This window comes from Bubalus bubalis, chromosome 10 (genome assembly GCF_019923935.1).
Source record: "Bubalus bubalis isolate 160015118507 breed Murrah chromosome 10, NDDB_SH_1, whole genome shotgun sequence".
Classification (NCBI taxonomy): Eukaryota; Metazoa; Chordata; class Mammalia; order Artiodactyla; family Bovidae; genus Bubalus; species Bubalus bubalis.
In genome coordinates, this window is record NC_059166.1 from 35632970 (window position 1) to 35647188 (window position 14219).

Sequence of the window (14219 nt, forward strand, 5' to 3'; positions counted from 1 at the left end):
ATTTTTTTCCAAAGATATTGTTTGGTCTTTTCATAAAAATACTGTGATTTCAATGTGATTCTATATCCTAGGATGATACTTTACTGACAGTATAGAAGATTCACTATAACTGATTCAGCAAACATTTACTGAATGCATACCATACACAAGTCACTATGCTGTGCTGTGCTTGGTTGCTCAGTCGTGTCCAACTCTATGACCCATGGACTGTAGCTCGCCAGGCTCCCTTGTCCATGTGGATTCTCCAGGCAAGAATACTGGAGTGGGTTGCCATGCCATCCTCCAGGGGATCTTCCTAACCCAGGGACTGAACCCAGGTCTCCCTCATTGCAGGCGGATTCTTTACCATCTGAGCCACAAGGGAAGCCCTAGAATACTAGAGTGGGTAACCTATCTCTTCTCCAAGGGATCTTCCAGACCCAGGATTAGAACCAGGGTCTCCTGCATTGCAGATGGCTTCTTTACCAGCTGAGCTACCATGGAAGCCCCACTATGCTAGGAACAGTTTTTTTTGTTTGTTTTTTTTTAAAAAAAGCTTTACATAAGAACTTCGTGGCAGACTCATTAAGCTGCTTATATTCTTTGGATAAATAAATATTTGTATTTATATTAAAAACTTTTTGAAGGGACTCATTTGAAAAGATCCTGATGCTGGGAAAGATTGAGGGCAGGTGGAGAAGGGGACGACAGAGGATGAGATGGTTGAATGGCATCACTGACTCGATGGACATAGGTTTGTGTAGACTCCGGGGTTGGTGATGGACAGGGAGGCCTGGCGTGCTGCGGTTCATGGGGTTGCAAAGAGTCGGACACGACTGAGCGACTGAACTGAACACTGTTTATGGAGGGTGATATACTGTTAAAGGTGGATATACTGTTTATGGAGGTGGTGCTAGTGATAGAGAACCAGCCTGCCAATGAAGGGACATAAGAGACATGGGTTCAATCCCTGGGTCTAGAAGATCCCCTGGAGGAGGGCACAGCAATCTACTCCAGTATTCTTGCCTGGAGAATCCCATGGACCGAGGAGCCTAGCGGGCTGTAGTCCATAGGGTCACAGTCAGACACTACTGAAGTGACTTAGCATGCACACACATATGCATACTGTTTACGGAATGTTTTCAGCCACTTAGTGATAAAGGGCACACCTTGAACAGAACAACCCAAGACGTTTCTAAGTGCGAATGCCACTTTTTGTTCCCACTTTCAATACGATCATCACAGTGAGGAACTGCTTAACATTCTTAATCTCAACCCCTGTGATTAGGTTTTTAATTTTTGGCTGTACCCTAGTGGTGTGTGGTACCTTAGTCCTCCAACAAGGGATCAAATATGCGTCCCATCCATTTTAAGGCAAAGTCTTAACCACTTAGCCAGGAAACTCCCTAAACCCTATTTTTAATAAATGACCTCAAACATCATGCTCCAAAAGAAAAACTTCCTAACGGTTTCCCAGTGCCCTGAGAATAAAGCCTACTTCCCCTCCCCAATGTGCTTCCTCAGTGGCTCAGTGGTAAAGAATCCACCTGAAATGCAGGAGCTGCAGGAGACATGGGTTCAGTCCGTGAGTTGGGAAGATCTCCTGGAGAAGGGCATGGCAGGCCATTCCAGTATTCTTGCCTGGAGAATCCCACGGACAGAAGAACCTGGTGGGCTACAGTCCATCAGGTCGCAAAAGGTTGGACACAACTGGACATGACTGAAGTGACTTAGCATGCGTGCACACACCCCTCCCCGGTATGCAAGACTGGTCTTAGTTCAAATGTCTCCAACACAGAGAAGTCTTTCCTACCCTTCGATCTACAAAAACCCAGGAACTCTATTCATTAGATTTCCTTACTTTCCTCACAAGCACTTTCTACTCTCTGAAGCAGACCTGTCTTTCCCACTTAAACATACACTCCACCACAACCTCTGTTTTGATGCCTACCATATCCCCAGTTACCAGCATGTAACATTTATTGAATCAATTATTAATTAATGAACTTCCTACAGAGTGTGGGTACTTTGGGTACTACTTTATGCAAGCTATGAGGACTTTTATATGTCTCATCAGAAAGCAACCAATAAATGTTTAGGTCATGATTTCCTCCCCATTTTTCTACATTACCATGTATAAGATGACCTCACATTTGACCAAAATGGGTCATAAATATGATTCAACAGCAACTACTAAATGAATCTCACTAAATAATGATTTGGTGAACAAATGAATGAAAACAATTTTGCTCAAAATTATTGACTGAGATCCACAAAAGAAAATGGAATCATAACACTATAATAATTTTCCCCTCCAACTTTTAGAAGAAAACCAGAAGTATTTTTATTGTAGTTGTAAATTATTTCTGCAGCAAAATAGCAGTTGTGGAAAAAACTGAAATTGGAACTCAAAAACCACCTCAAACTGACTGCGGTGGTAAGTTCAATAGTTCCCTTGTAGTCTGAAGCAATGTTTTGGACAACAAAACTCCCCATGGAGGTTTGAGTAAGCTCCAAGTTCCTCCTTCTTGTGGAATAAAGCAAGGTTTATCACTCTGAAAACAAGACACTTTGATATGGTTGGCTAGTCTTTGGGAAAGGGAGTAAACCCAGAAAGTTCAAAATTCAGGATCTTTGCTTGACTTGTCTGGGGGGAGTGGATCAGTGACTAAGAGGGCAGAGGGCTTTGGGGAGGGGGTATCTCTCAGGTGTCCACATGCTACACTAGGGCACAGCCGACCTCACATTGTACCCACCAGCACAACCTGCTCCTGGGTCGCCTGCTCAGAGAACAGCATGAACAAAATAGACACAGACCCATGCTCCCTGGGTGACAGCCCCTTCCAACAGTGTAGGGACCATAAGCACAATGATCCCAAACGTTCCAGGAGTCCAGGATTCCAAGCACCCAACCGCCAAACTACAGGGACAGAGTTGGCAGAGGATTTTGGCCTGAAAAGTGGGGCCTTTGTCCAGCATCACCTTCACTAGGAGGTGCTCCACACAAAGGTCTGAAGAGTGCCCTCACAAGATGTGCCTGCCTGTCACTGGCTTGAAGAAATCATTCACAAACTAATGTTCTCTCTGTCATGGGCCCCTATCTGGATATTCAGGACCACTCTGTGAATAATGTTTTTTAATGGAGTGACTCATTGCAACATCTGACCAATCACCATTCTAAAAGAGAGGTCTTGGTAACAAAGGAACAAAATCAGCAATTGGCAAAACTGCTATCCACTTAAGAAAAAAATAAATAACCCCTCATGCAAACAGGTGAGAGGGGATTTCTGTGCACTGGCAATCACAAGTTCACCTACTCTGAAAATCGGTTTGGCAGTAAGTACCATAGGTCTTAAAGTATTCTTACTCTTTGACCCTGGAATGACCCTTCCATGGATCTTCCTTAAAGAAGTAATCTGAAATATGAACAAAGATTTCATCAAAATGCCAGTTATAATACCAGATATTTGGAAACAGCCTAAAGGTCCAATTTTAAGGGAATAGCTAATAAATTATGGTAAATCATGCAATCAAATATTATACAACATTAATAAAGCTTTCCGAGAAGCTGGAAAATATTTAGGACATAAGGTTAAGCAAACAGAGCGCATTTAACTATGGAAAAACTTCATTAAAAATAAAGGGGAAGAAAAATGCCAAAATGTTATGGGTACTTCTAGGTCATGGGATTATAGGCAAACTTTCTCCCTGATTTTTAAAAATACATAATGTATTTTCCAAAGTTTTCATTGGAAGCATGTATACTTTTATGATTAGAAATAATAACATCCTTCAGAAATGCTAAGTAACCCTGCTGCTGCTGCTGCTGCTAAGTCGCTTCAGTCGTGTCCGACTCTGTACGACCCCATAGACAGCAGCCCACCAGGCTCCCCCGTCCCTGGGATTCTCCAGGCAAGAACACTGGAGTGGGTTGCCATTTCCTTCTCCAGTGCATGACAGTGAAAAGTGAAAGTGAAGTCGTTCAGTCGTGTCCGACTCTTCGAGACCCCATGGACTGCACCCTACCAGGCTCCTCCATCCATGGGATTTTCCAGGCAAGAGCACTGGAGTGGGGTGCCATTGCCTTCTCTGTGTTAAGGCTTAAATATGGTCAATTACATCCTCCAACCCCATTGAAGGCACACACACACATATACAAGCTGCTAAGTGGTCACACCTGTAGAATACAGATCTTTGACCTAATGGGATCATACCAATGTTAGATTGGTTAGGGTTACCTCTAATTTGTTAACATGTCTGACCTTAAATTCATGGGAATCCCAGGCTACACCTTCATATCCATCCCTGTAGATGTGAGGGCCATAGATTGGTGCCACAAATCCACTGAGTTACATACCAATAACTCTCTCTAAGGGTAATAATAGGCATAGTTCATAAAGCACCCAGCCTTGTCTCATAATTACCAGGTTGATCATTTTTAGTACGATTTAACAGTTCCCGACATAGAGGAGCCTTTAAACCTAAATGACCATAGCCTGGTGTTAACCATGTAGATCCTCTCCATAATTGTGGGAGTTTTCCTTTTAATAAGTAACCCTACTGTATTACAAATGCTTGCACATGTATGTTCTCATTCTTGCACTGAGCTGATCCGATACTTGGTTTGCCAAGTGAGCCAAAAATGCATGCCTCTTCTATGCCAAGATCAGCTTAGAGAGAGGATGGAGAATCTTTGAATTCATACTGCATTTCAGCCCAAAGATGCTGATTCTCCAAACTGCAAACATACCTCAGCAGTTGCCAACCTATTCAGCACCTCTGTGATTAGCTCACTGTTTGCAGAAGAGCCTGCTTTTTCTCAGCATCACTTTCATCCCCAAAGCCCCTGTTATTCTTTACTCATTCTCATATCTCTACCAGTTTTATTTCAATGCATCATAATCACTGATTCACATGTGGTTTTCTCAATAGATTATAAGATTCTTGAGATCCTTGTTATCTTGACATCCCTGGAATCTTACAGGGTACCTAGTAAACAGTGAGAACTTAATAAGCGCTGTTAACATTTTACAGAATGTTAACATATAATTTTACAGAATAGGAAGAAAATCACCTCAATAACCCTCAAAAGAAGTATTCACTAACAGGCTCCTATTGTAAATGGGTATCTTGGTCAGTGCATAAAATCAGATACACTGTGGAATGTAATTTCCAGTTTATGAAAAAGCACAAAAGTAGCACAGGCATCTGGGAGCTGGCCCTGGGGCTCTCTTGTTGGATGGAAATGATTTCACAGAGTATCAACACCAGATAAGGCCACTCTGTGACCATGATGGATCAGAACAAAAAGAAGACCACTGTGTAATCCTATCTGAACACAAAAACACAAATATCCAATCCCCTAAATGACCAGTAGTCTCCTAATCTGGCTAATGAATGTTTGCTGCATCTTTGCCAATTATAGTATTAGCCTCTCTAGTCTTGCTCCTTCTAGATAAGACTTATTAAGATACAAACTCATAAGATTATTTCTGCTTCAATGCAGAGCAAAGTCCTATTTCTTTAAACCCTCTTCCAAATCACTTATAAGACCAAATCCTATAATCACTCATTTCTAACATTTACTGCAACGCTCCATCTTTTCCTGTAGTGTACATTTTCCTTCACTGTAACAAGTAGAAAACATAACCTGTTCAACTACAAGTCATTTCCCAGTGGTCTCTGGCTGCAGGATATTGATAAGTTCCTGGTCATGCTACCTTGGGCTTCCCAAGGTGGCTCAGTGGTAAAGAATCCACCTGCCAAACAGGAGACGTGCGTTCAATCCCTGGATCAGAAAGATCCTCTGGAGAAGGAAATGACAACCCGCTCCAGTATTCTTGTTTGGGGAATCCCATAGACAGAGGAACCTGGTGGGCTACAGTCCATGGGGTCGCAAAAGAGTCGGATACAACTTAGCGACTAAACAGCAGCAGCAGCATGCTACCTGGAAACCCCTTCTGTCACATACTCATCAGAACTTGCCTCCTCTAGGAAGCCTCCCCTGATCTGTCTTCCAGGCTCAAACAGTTCCATTCTTTTTAGTTTCCATAACATTTATGTTCAACTGCTGCTAATAAGTTTGTACTTCATAGTACTGGCTAGCACTGTGATCTTGATCACTGTCTGAAAGATCCCGTCAACTCTAAAATCATACTATTCTATTGTGCTGCTTTAACATTTTAAACATGATTGTCTCACTTCTCCAAATGAGCTATGGAGTCTCAAAAACATGTCTCAAATATTTCTTCTCATATACCTTCTTATTCCCCTTCTTCTTACCATATGTATACACAGTTCACTGCACACAGCAAACGCCTACATCCAGTCAAATTTACACAGTGACCAATTTGACCTTGCATTTGTTGGGAAATGATATATCACTCATATTTCACCAGTAAATAACTCTAAATATTTCATCATTTAGAGCATCTTCAAGTATGGACATTTATAGCTGGAGTGTATTCTACATTCTTGTGACATTGAGCATGTGCTAATGCTCTTCCTCTATGTATCTATTTCTTATTTATCATATTTCTGGGAAAAGTACCTGCATGTATAAAGGTAAATTCAGGCCATAGCAGCTGGCAGAGGTCCCTTCTCTTCAACTGAAATCAGTAACTAAAATTAAGCCCTCCAAACATCTGACTTGCTGACGTATCTATCCTGCGTAATGATAGAGATCCTGCACTGAGGGGAAAAATCTACTAGGTTATTGAGTTTTCTGCCAAAGCCAGATACAGTCCTGCTGGACAACTCTGTTCAGATGACCTGCTCTCAGCTCCCATTCAAATGTCTAAACGTTCAACTCACAATCTCCCTTTCCAATCCTATGCCTCTGCTGACTTCCCCAAGTCTATGGCCCAGACTTGAAATTGACCTTGCCCTGCCGGAACCAGGATGACTCCCTGAAGACTCAGGATAAGGTTGAGATACAGATAGATTTTGGTTTCCATGACAGCTCCTTCAACTTCCAGTCTGGCTCCAGGAGCTCGAGCAAATAATTTAACCTCTCTAAGCCTTCATTTCCTGGCTCAACAACCAAAAAAAAAAAGCCACAATACATCTCCTCCCAGGACTCTAATGAAGATTTGGTGAGATTATGTATAGAAGGCACATGGCAGGTGCTCTACAAATGTTAGCTCTTTTTTCCCCAATAGTGCCTGACAACTAATAGAACTCCGTCTCCCTCTAAGGAGCTGCCCATGCTGTATTTGTATTGACTTCCATCATGAAGGATATTTAAAGCGAGGCAGATGGCAGAGTTCCTGGCCTCAGATCAACAATCAAGTTCTAGTTGTTCTATTGATCTGCCCACCTGTTCAACTTCCTGAGCTGTTCCTACCCACGTTCCTTGCCGCACCCAAACCCCAAGCCAAGAATCTATGCCTCTGCCTTTCTTACTCAGGCACTAAGTTTGCTACTGAACCCCGATGCTCTACCTCTTCACTCCAATAGCATCCATTCCATCCCCTCTGTCTGACCTGTATTCCTTGCAGTCTGGATGCCCATCGGATGGTCCAGTTTGGCACTCATCCTTCAATTTGGCCTGATGTACTGGATTTTTATCTTGACTTTGAGAGACAGTGTTGCATAGTTTAAGCACAGGCTTTTGTTTCAGATTGCCTGGGTTTGAATCCACTCATTGGAAAAGACTCTGATGCTGGGAGGGATTGGGGGCAAGAGGAGAAGGGGACGACAGAGGATGAGATGACTAGATGGCATTACTGACTCGATGGACGTGAGTCTCAGTGAACTCCGGGAGTTGGTGATAGACAGGGTGGCCTGGCGTGCTGCAATTCATGGGGTCGCAAAGAGTCGGACACAACTGAGCGACTGATCTGATCTGATCTGATCTGAATGACCGTATAACCCTGAGCAAGTCAATTACTTCCCTTACTTTCTGTTTTTGCATCTTAGAGGGCTTTTATGAGTAATGGATGTAAAGCATGTAACATGGGACCTGGCACAGTAGGTAGGCCTTTGATAAATGTCAGTGCTACACATATAAAGGCTTTGCCCCCAGGATGTGTGGTGGCTACAGGATGCCTCTCGATACAGCCCGTTTGCTATGAACAAATGTACAACACATAGTCACTTCACCTACTGACCCAGCCTACCTTCTGGTCTTGTCCCTCCTGTTTGTTTTATCCTTCCAATGCTTCTGTCAACATAAAGGCTCCTTAGTCCTCATCAGACCTTCATAAAGTTGCTCACACAAGCCAATATTTTAGCTTGGGACCAATTATCTTAGGCTTCCTAAGCAATAACCCTAATCTCTGCCCACTGCCTCCTCTCTGCCCAGTTCCCACAATCTCAACAAACCCATTTAAACAATAGTTCTATGTTCATCACTTTACTTCCTTGCTCAAACTGCCACTGTGTCACTAGATCTTGTAATGCCCAAAGTAGGGGGTCTCCAATCTCATGATCCCAGGATGACCAAGGCTTTTGAAAATAAAATCCCTAGGCTGAAAATAGGGCACAAAGGTGTTTCCTAAAAGCACATGGACATGGATAAATGATGGGTTCCTCACTCTGTAATCCTCTGGATCCTATCACCAAAGTCTAGACATGGAAGGAATTATTTCATCTCCTGACTTTGCCTTGGCTGGGAGGAAGGTCCCATTTCTGGAACTTGCATGGCCTTGGGCATCTGAGTTGCCTCTACACACAAAGTTCACATCATTGTCCAGGAGGCTATCCCCAAAAAGGAGGGAGCAATCCTCCCCAGTAATAGACATGCTGTTTTTGATTGGCAGCCTCATAAGTTTGGAGGATCTATATGATCTTGACAGAACTGTCAGTCGTGGGGCCCCTCCCAGTCCTTTGCCCCACCCCACCACCAGCACCACATACAAACAGGGTTGGGCACTCCATCCAGTACAAGACTATTTCAGCAGAACTCTTGGTTGGACATGGAGACTGAGTCAATGACCACCAAGCACAACCAATCAGAGACCTTTTAGAAGACTTCCATAAATGGGACCAGGAAGAGACAAGTCTTCTCTTCTTATGGATCAAAAGCCCAGGAATGCAGGTTTGGAACCACCAATGCTCACCTTTCTCAGCATGTGAAACACATGGAAAGGGGCCTCAGAATGAAGCTGATTCAGAAAGAAGAGAAACTGAGAAATGGGGAGAGAGAGAGGGTGTGTGTTCCAGCCATGAGGCTCTGTGTTCCAGCCATGACTAAAGCAAAGTTCACCTTTGGACTTTCCAGTCACATGAGCCAATAAATATACTTTTTTTTTTTTTTTTTTTTGCTTAACACAGTTAAATGTAGGTTCCTTACGTGCATAACCAGATGAATCCTGATAACTCTTTTCTGCAAGAACACAGGGTAAAGGGGAGGGGACTTGACCTCCATTAGTGTACTTTATGTCTGGAGCAGAGTGACAAGGACACTGTAGAAAGGAACTCACATGTCCACATCTTCACACTTTGCTCACACTCCCATGAATTTTGTGTAATTTCACCTCTGGTGACAAAATTTCCAAAGAATAACTTGCTACTGGAACATATTCCATTGATTAATAGTACAATGGCCCAAGAACGCCCATTTTTATATGAGAATTTTCTTTTTCCAATTGCACTCAAAGTTTTTGGAAGAGTTTTATCCATGACTATAATACTCAAATCACCAGAATTCCTGCTGGGGATGGGAAGGGGAATGAGATGAGGAGGAAGCCCTGAACAGGAGTAATCAAACTAAAGATTAACAATCAGAATTTCAGATGTTTCAGGTCTTAATATCACAATTGGAGATTCTTAGCTTCCAGTATAGGCTTCCCCAGTGGCTCATTAGTAAAGAATCTGCTTGCAATGTGGGAGATGTGGATTCGATCCCTGGGCAGGGCAAATCCCCTGGAGCAACCCACTCCAGTATTCTTGCCTGGTGAATTCCATGGCCAGAGGAGCCTGGCGGGCTACAGTTCATGGGATCACAAAGAGTCAGACACAACTGAAGCAACTTAGCACGCACACATCTTCCAGAATATAACCTAAACTTTTCCTCATACATTTGAAACTCCACTAAAATCTGATGCCACCCTTATTTCTGTGTCCTATTTACACAAGGTTTCCAAAGTGTGTTCTAGCTTCTCTTGATCCTGCAAAAAAGCAATGGAGCATATTGGCACAAACATGCTCTGCAAAAAATTAGTCCTGGTTTCATCACCTTTCTACTTGAATAACCTCTCGGAAATGTAAAGAAAATCAACTGACATTATTTGTGAAAATTCACTGAAAACCATCAAGGACTAAGTGAATGTTGCTAATTCATTATTTTGTTATGTATTTTGAACTTGTAGAATCAGTGATGGGCCAGATGTCCAGTCTCCTTGACCTCCTACTATCATGATCATTACTCTTTCCCAGTGTCCAATGCAGTCTCCAGTCTGTCTTCTCCCAACCCAAACTCTGCTCACCACACTAGCCCCACCACATCCTGATTTCTCTTCATCATGCAGCATTCTACAAAGAGGATGAAAAGATCACAGTCCAAAGTCCTTGGTCTGCCAACAAGAGCAGAGAGACTGAAAAGCCTAGAAAGGTATCCAAGGCCACATAACCAGTATCTCAGCCAGGATAACAACTTGGGTTTTCCAGCTCCCCATCCAATGCCCTTGGAAATCCAGTGTGGACCAGCCCCTGATACTCAAGGACCATTGCAGATGCTCAGTGATCTGACACATTTCCCAGTCCTCTCCCTGCCAGCCTGCAAACTCCCAGAAGGAGAGGCTAGTTTGCCACCAATCAGCAAACCTAGCACCATGACAAGGGTTCACGGATGTTTTCTGAATGGTTGGACACATATCAGATCTTAGCAGACAAAGCATATCTTAAATCCTGAAACAAATACCCTGGACAAAACTGCAAATCATATATCCCTTAATAAAATGAAGGGTCCATCTTACTGCAGACACATTTTTTCCATCTCTACACAAGTTCTTTTCCCAAACGTGCTTTGTTTGACTGAACTCCTCATGCTGTCTCTCATTTAGCAAAAGTAACACAAAATGAAATTTATTTTAGAATTGCCTCCTCTTTTAGACTCTACATTCTATATGATAAGTAATAGGTATTACCACAAAGACTTAATTTTATCGTCTACCTATTTTGTTGAAGAAACATAAAAAAGTGACATCTGTTCTTATCTTTGTTCTTATCTATTTTCTTAAATTTCTGTTCCTTTATGCTGAGATTTATCATGGGAATAAGAAAATTTAAATAAACGGTTTGAATCCTCTCCCCCTATATGCTAGTAGTTATCTTTGTCCAATGAGCTGTTGTCAAAATGCTGAAGCTACAAAAGTTCAAGTATAGCAATCTCTTGGAATGTTCGAAAGCATCACTAGTAATTCCTCTAAATTGGAATAAAAAGAGCAGCCATCACACTTTACAGTGACCTTTCCTGAAGAATCCCTTCCAGAAAGCCTTTGGATATTACATATATTTCCCTGAACCTGACTCAGAAGCAACAGGTTAAATCTCTCTGTCAGCTGCCTGCAAACCGCATACAGATGCTCCCCACACAACTCTCTTTCACTGCAAGCTTACCCAGCCTAGGATACAAAGCTAATTATAACCAAGGTTACAAATTATAGTTAAATCATCTCACAATAATGAGCTCTATACTAAGACTTCATTAGAGAAAAATCATTCCTAACACTTCAGAAGATATATTTTAAGAGTTAAAAAAAAAATCTCAAACATTAATTTACTTAAGAGAAACATTATTTTCTGTTAAGAACAACTCCTTCACTTAAGCTGTCTGAGAAGCATGAAACTAAAGTGTTTCATGCTTTAGTGGCTGCTTCTGTATAGGGAAAAAGTAGTGGAAAAACAAAGTAGGGTTTGAGAAGTTTTGAAGTTCAGCCTACTTTTCACAAAATGGTGATATGTTCTGGTATTGGTGGCCAAATAACAAACTGAAGGTCATTTTACATGTTTCTGTAATGCAAGACATGACAAGCCAGCAAAGTTAATAGCTTTCACAGAGCTGTTAATATTTGTTCATAATTTTGTAGTTCTTCATAAAGAACTACAAAAAGTGTACCTTAGAACTTGGTTTGACAGCAAAACCTAAAGAGTTCAATATTCTTACTGACAAATAAGAACAGTTGTCGATTCCTGAAATGCTTTCTGTTGTCCACAAGTACTTTTGAAGGTCTTTAGAAACAAAAAAAAAAACAAGGTAATAAACACTTAGGTCCAACATACATAGTCCAATACCAGGCTAAGGTGTATTTGATTTGACTTCAGTGAGTAAATTACATATATGGGAAGCACCTGACTTTCTGGCATTGTCTATGCCTGGTACTGAAAAATGAATTATTCTGATTATATATACCATTCACACACACAGACACATACTTCTCAGTGGAAAACTAGTGGCAGTAAATACCCACAGAGAGCCTGTACCTACAAAATGTGAAATGCTGGCTTGGGCAATTAATTAGAGCAAGAGAATGATTAATGGAGCAAATCTTGCAAACGCTCAGCCCTTTCTCTTAAGGACAGATTATATACAGAGAATAGCGCTGAATTGGGCAAATAATTGCTTCGCCTCTCCATTTTGTCTGTGAAGATCCTACCACATACAGATTTTGCTTTAGGAAACCCTGACCACACTTTGCTCTTGCCAAGGACTACTATAAATTAATACTGTGGACGTCTTTACAGAGAATGCTGACTCTGGAACGGAGACAAAGGAGGGTGTAGCTTGGAGAAACCCAGCCAGCCGCTCCAAGGCTCCGGGGTCCTGGGAGGCTGCCCTACACCGCTCCTCTTGCGCTCCGGGTACTGGGGAGTCCAGAACTGATGGCGGGTTTGGTTTATTCCCCAAACTTCAGGAGTCAGTGTTTATCCTAACTCTGGGGGCCGAGGTGGGGCGGGGAGGGAGAGGGTGGTGAAGCAGCGCCCCGTTTCAACTGCACCGATTGCCCACCCACCTTCCCATCCCTGGCAGCATTTTTTTCTTCCCCCCTCACCTGTCCCGAGCGCGGGGCCTCGGGGGTCCAGTCGCCTCTCACGGCTCTCACTCCCGGAGCGGGTGGGACGTCGGGCGCCTCCCGAGCAGAGCGCAGGAGGCAGCGGGGTTGGGGGCGTCAGCAGAAACCTCCGCAGCCTTGGGCAGCCGCGGTCTCCCTCCCCATCCCGGCGGGGCTCGGGCAGCGGACGCGGCGCGGCCACCGCGGGCGGATGAGTCAGGCGAGGGGGCGGACGGCGAGGGCTGCCGGAGGGCCGAAGTGGGTGGGGGCGGCGGCCTCGGGGCTGGGGGCGCACCGCTGGCTGTGCCATCCGCGGGTCGCCGGGCCGCCGGCCGCAGCCATAGGACTCACGGAGTCCGAGCGCTCCTGCCCTCGGTGGTCACCCGGCGCTGTGCGCCGGGCAGCGGACAGGGACTCTCAGCCGCACAAGACAAAAGACTCACGGGGGCTGAGAAGAGAAAAGTTTTCAGCAGTGCTCAGATCCCCACTGAACAGATACCCACCGAACCTCACGCTCCAGTCGCAGAAAGAGGAGTCTGGGGGCGGCGCGTAGGATGCCCGGCGGGCTTCCAGGAGCGTGGCCACGCGATCGCGACCCGGGTGCGCGCGTCTCTCGCTGCCCACGACTGGTAGGAACTCCGCAGGCCCTGCCGCCCCCACTCTAGCCGCCAGCCTCCTCCTTGAGGATGAAGACAAAATCCAATCCCCCTTCCCCGGACTCCCAGACCCCAGGAGGCGTACCCTGGCCTCAAAGTTGTACTTGCAGTGCAGGGATCACCGCAGACAAAACCTATCGTTGGGAACAAAATACCCGCTTTCTGGGGCTCTTCTCCCTGCTGGAAGCCCAGAGAGTGGAAAAGAATACACCCACCAGCCGGGCGCGCCTCTCACTGGAGCCCCAGTATTCGGAGCCGGGGTCCCACCAGCCCCTGGACCAGTGGGGAACCCCGGCTGATTCCGGGTATTCCTGGAGCCGACGCTGCAAGACTCTCGCTCCACGCCCCTCGGACTCTCTCTTATCAGATGCTGCCTGAGCTGGTCGGGGTCCCCCTGGCGGGCTGCGCGGGCGCTGCGCGAGCGGAACCAGACCCGGTGTCTACTATCAACACGGCCCTGGAGCGCCCACCCGATCTAGCACCGAAAAGAGCCCCGCTAGAGTGGCCCGATATGAGGGTCATGGGCAGGGCGGACGAGGGCGAACCGGATCTTTGAGAGCTTCGGCGAGCAGTGCTTAGGTTCAACTCT

The 14219-nt window shown here is 44.5% G+C and overlaps 1 protein-coding gene across 2 annotated transcripts in view; it reads right to left on the reverse strand.

Annotated features, from left to right (window-relative positions):
* The window catches only part of TMEM200A (transmembrane protein 200A), an 88028-nt gene extending 74082 nt beyond the window's left edge, over positions 1-13946 (reverse strand). The window contains exon 1 of one of the 2 annotated variants that reach the window (XM_044924239.2): positions 13478-13946. The gene's annotated coding sequence lies outside the window, so the exon portion shown is untranslated. Of the gene's footprint in view, positions 1-12974; positions 13108-13477 lie in introns of those variants that run through there. The other variant, XM_025294547.3, reaches the window with a different exon arrangement.
* Between the last annotated feature and the right edge of the window lie 273 nt (positions 13947-14219).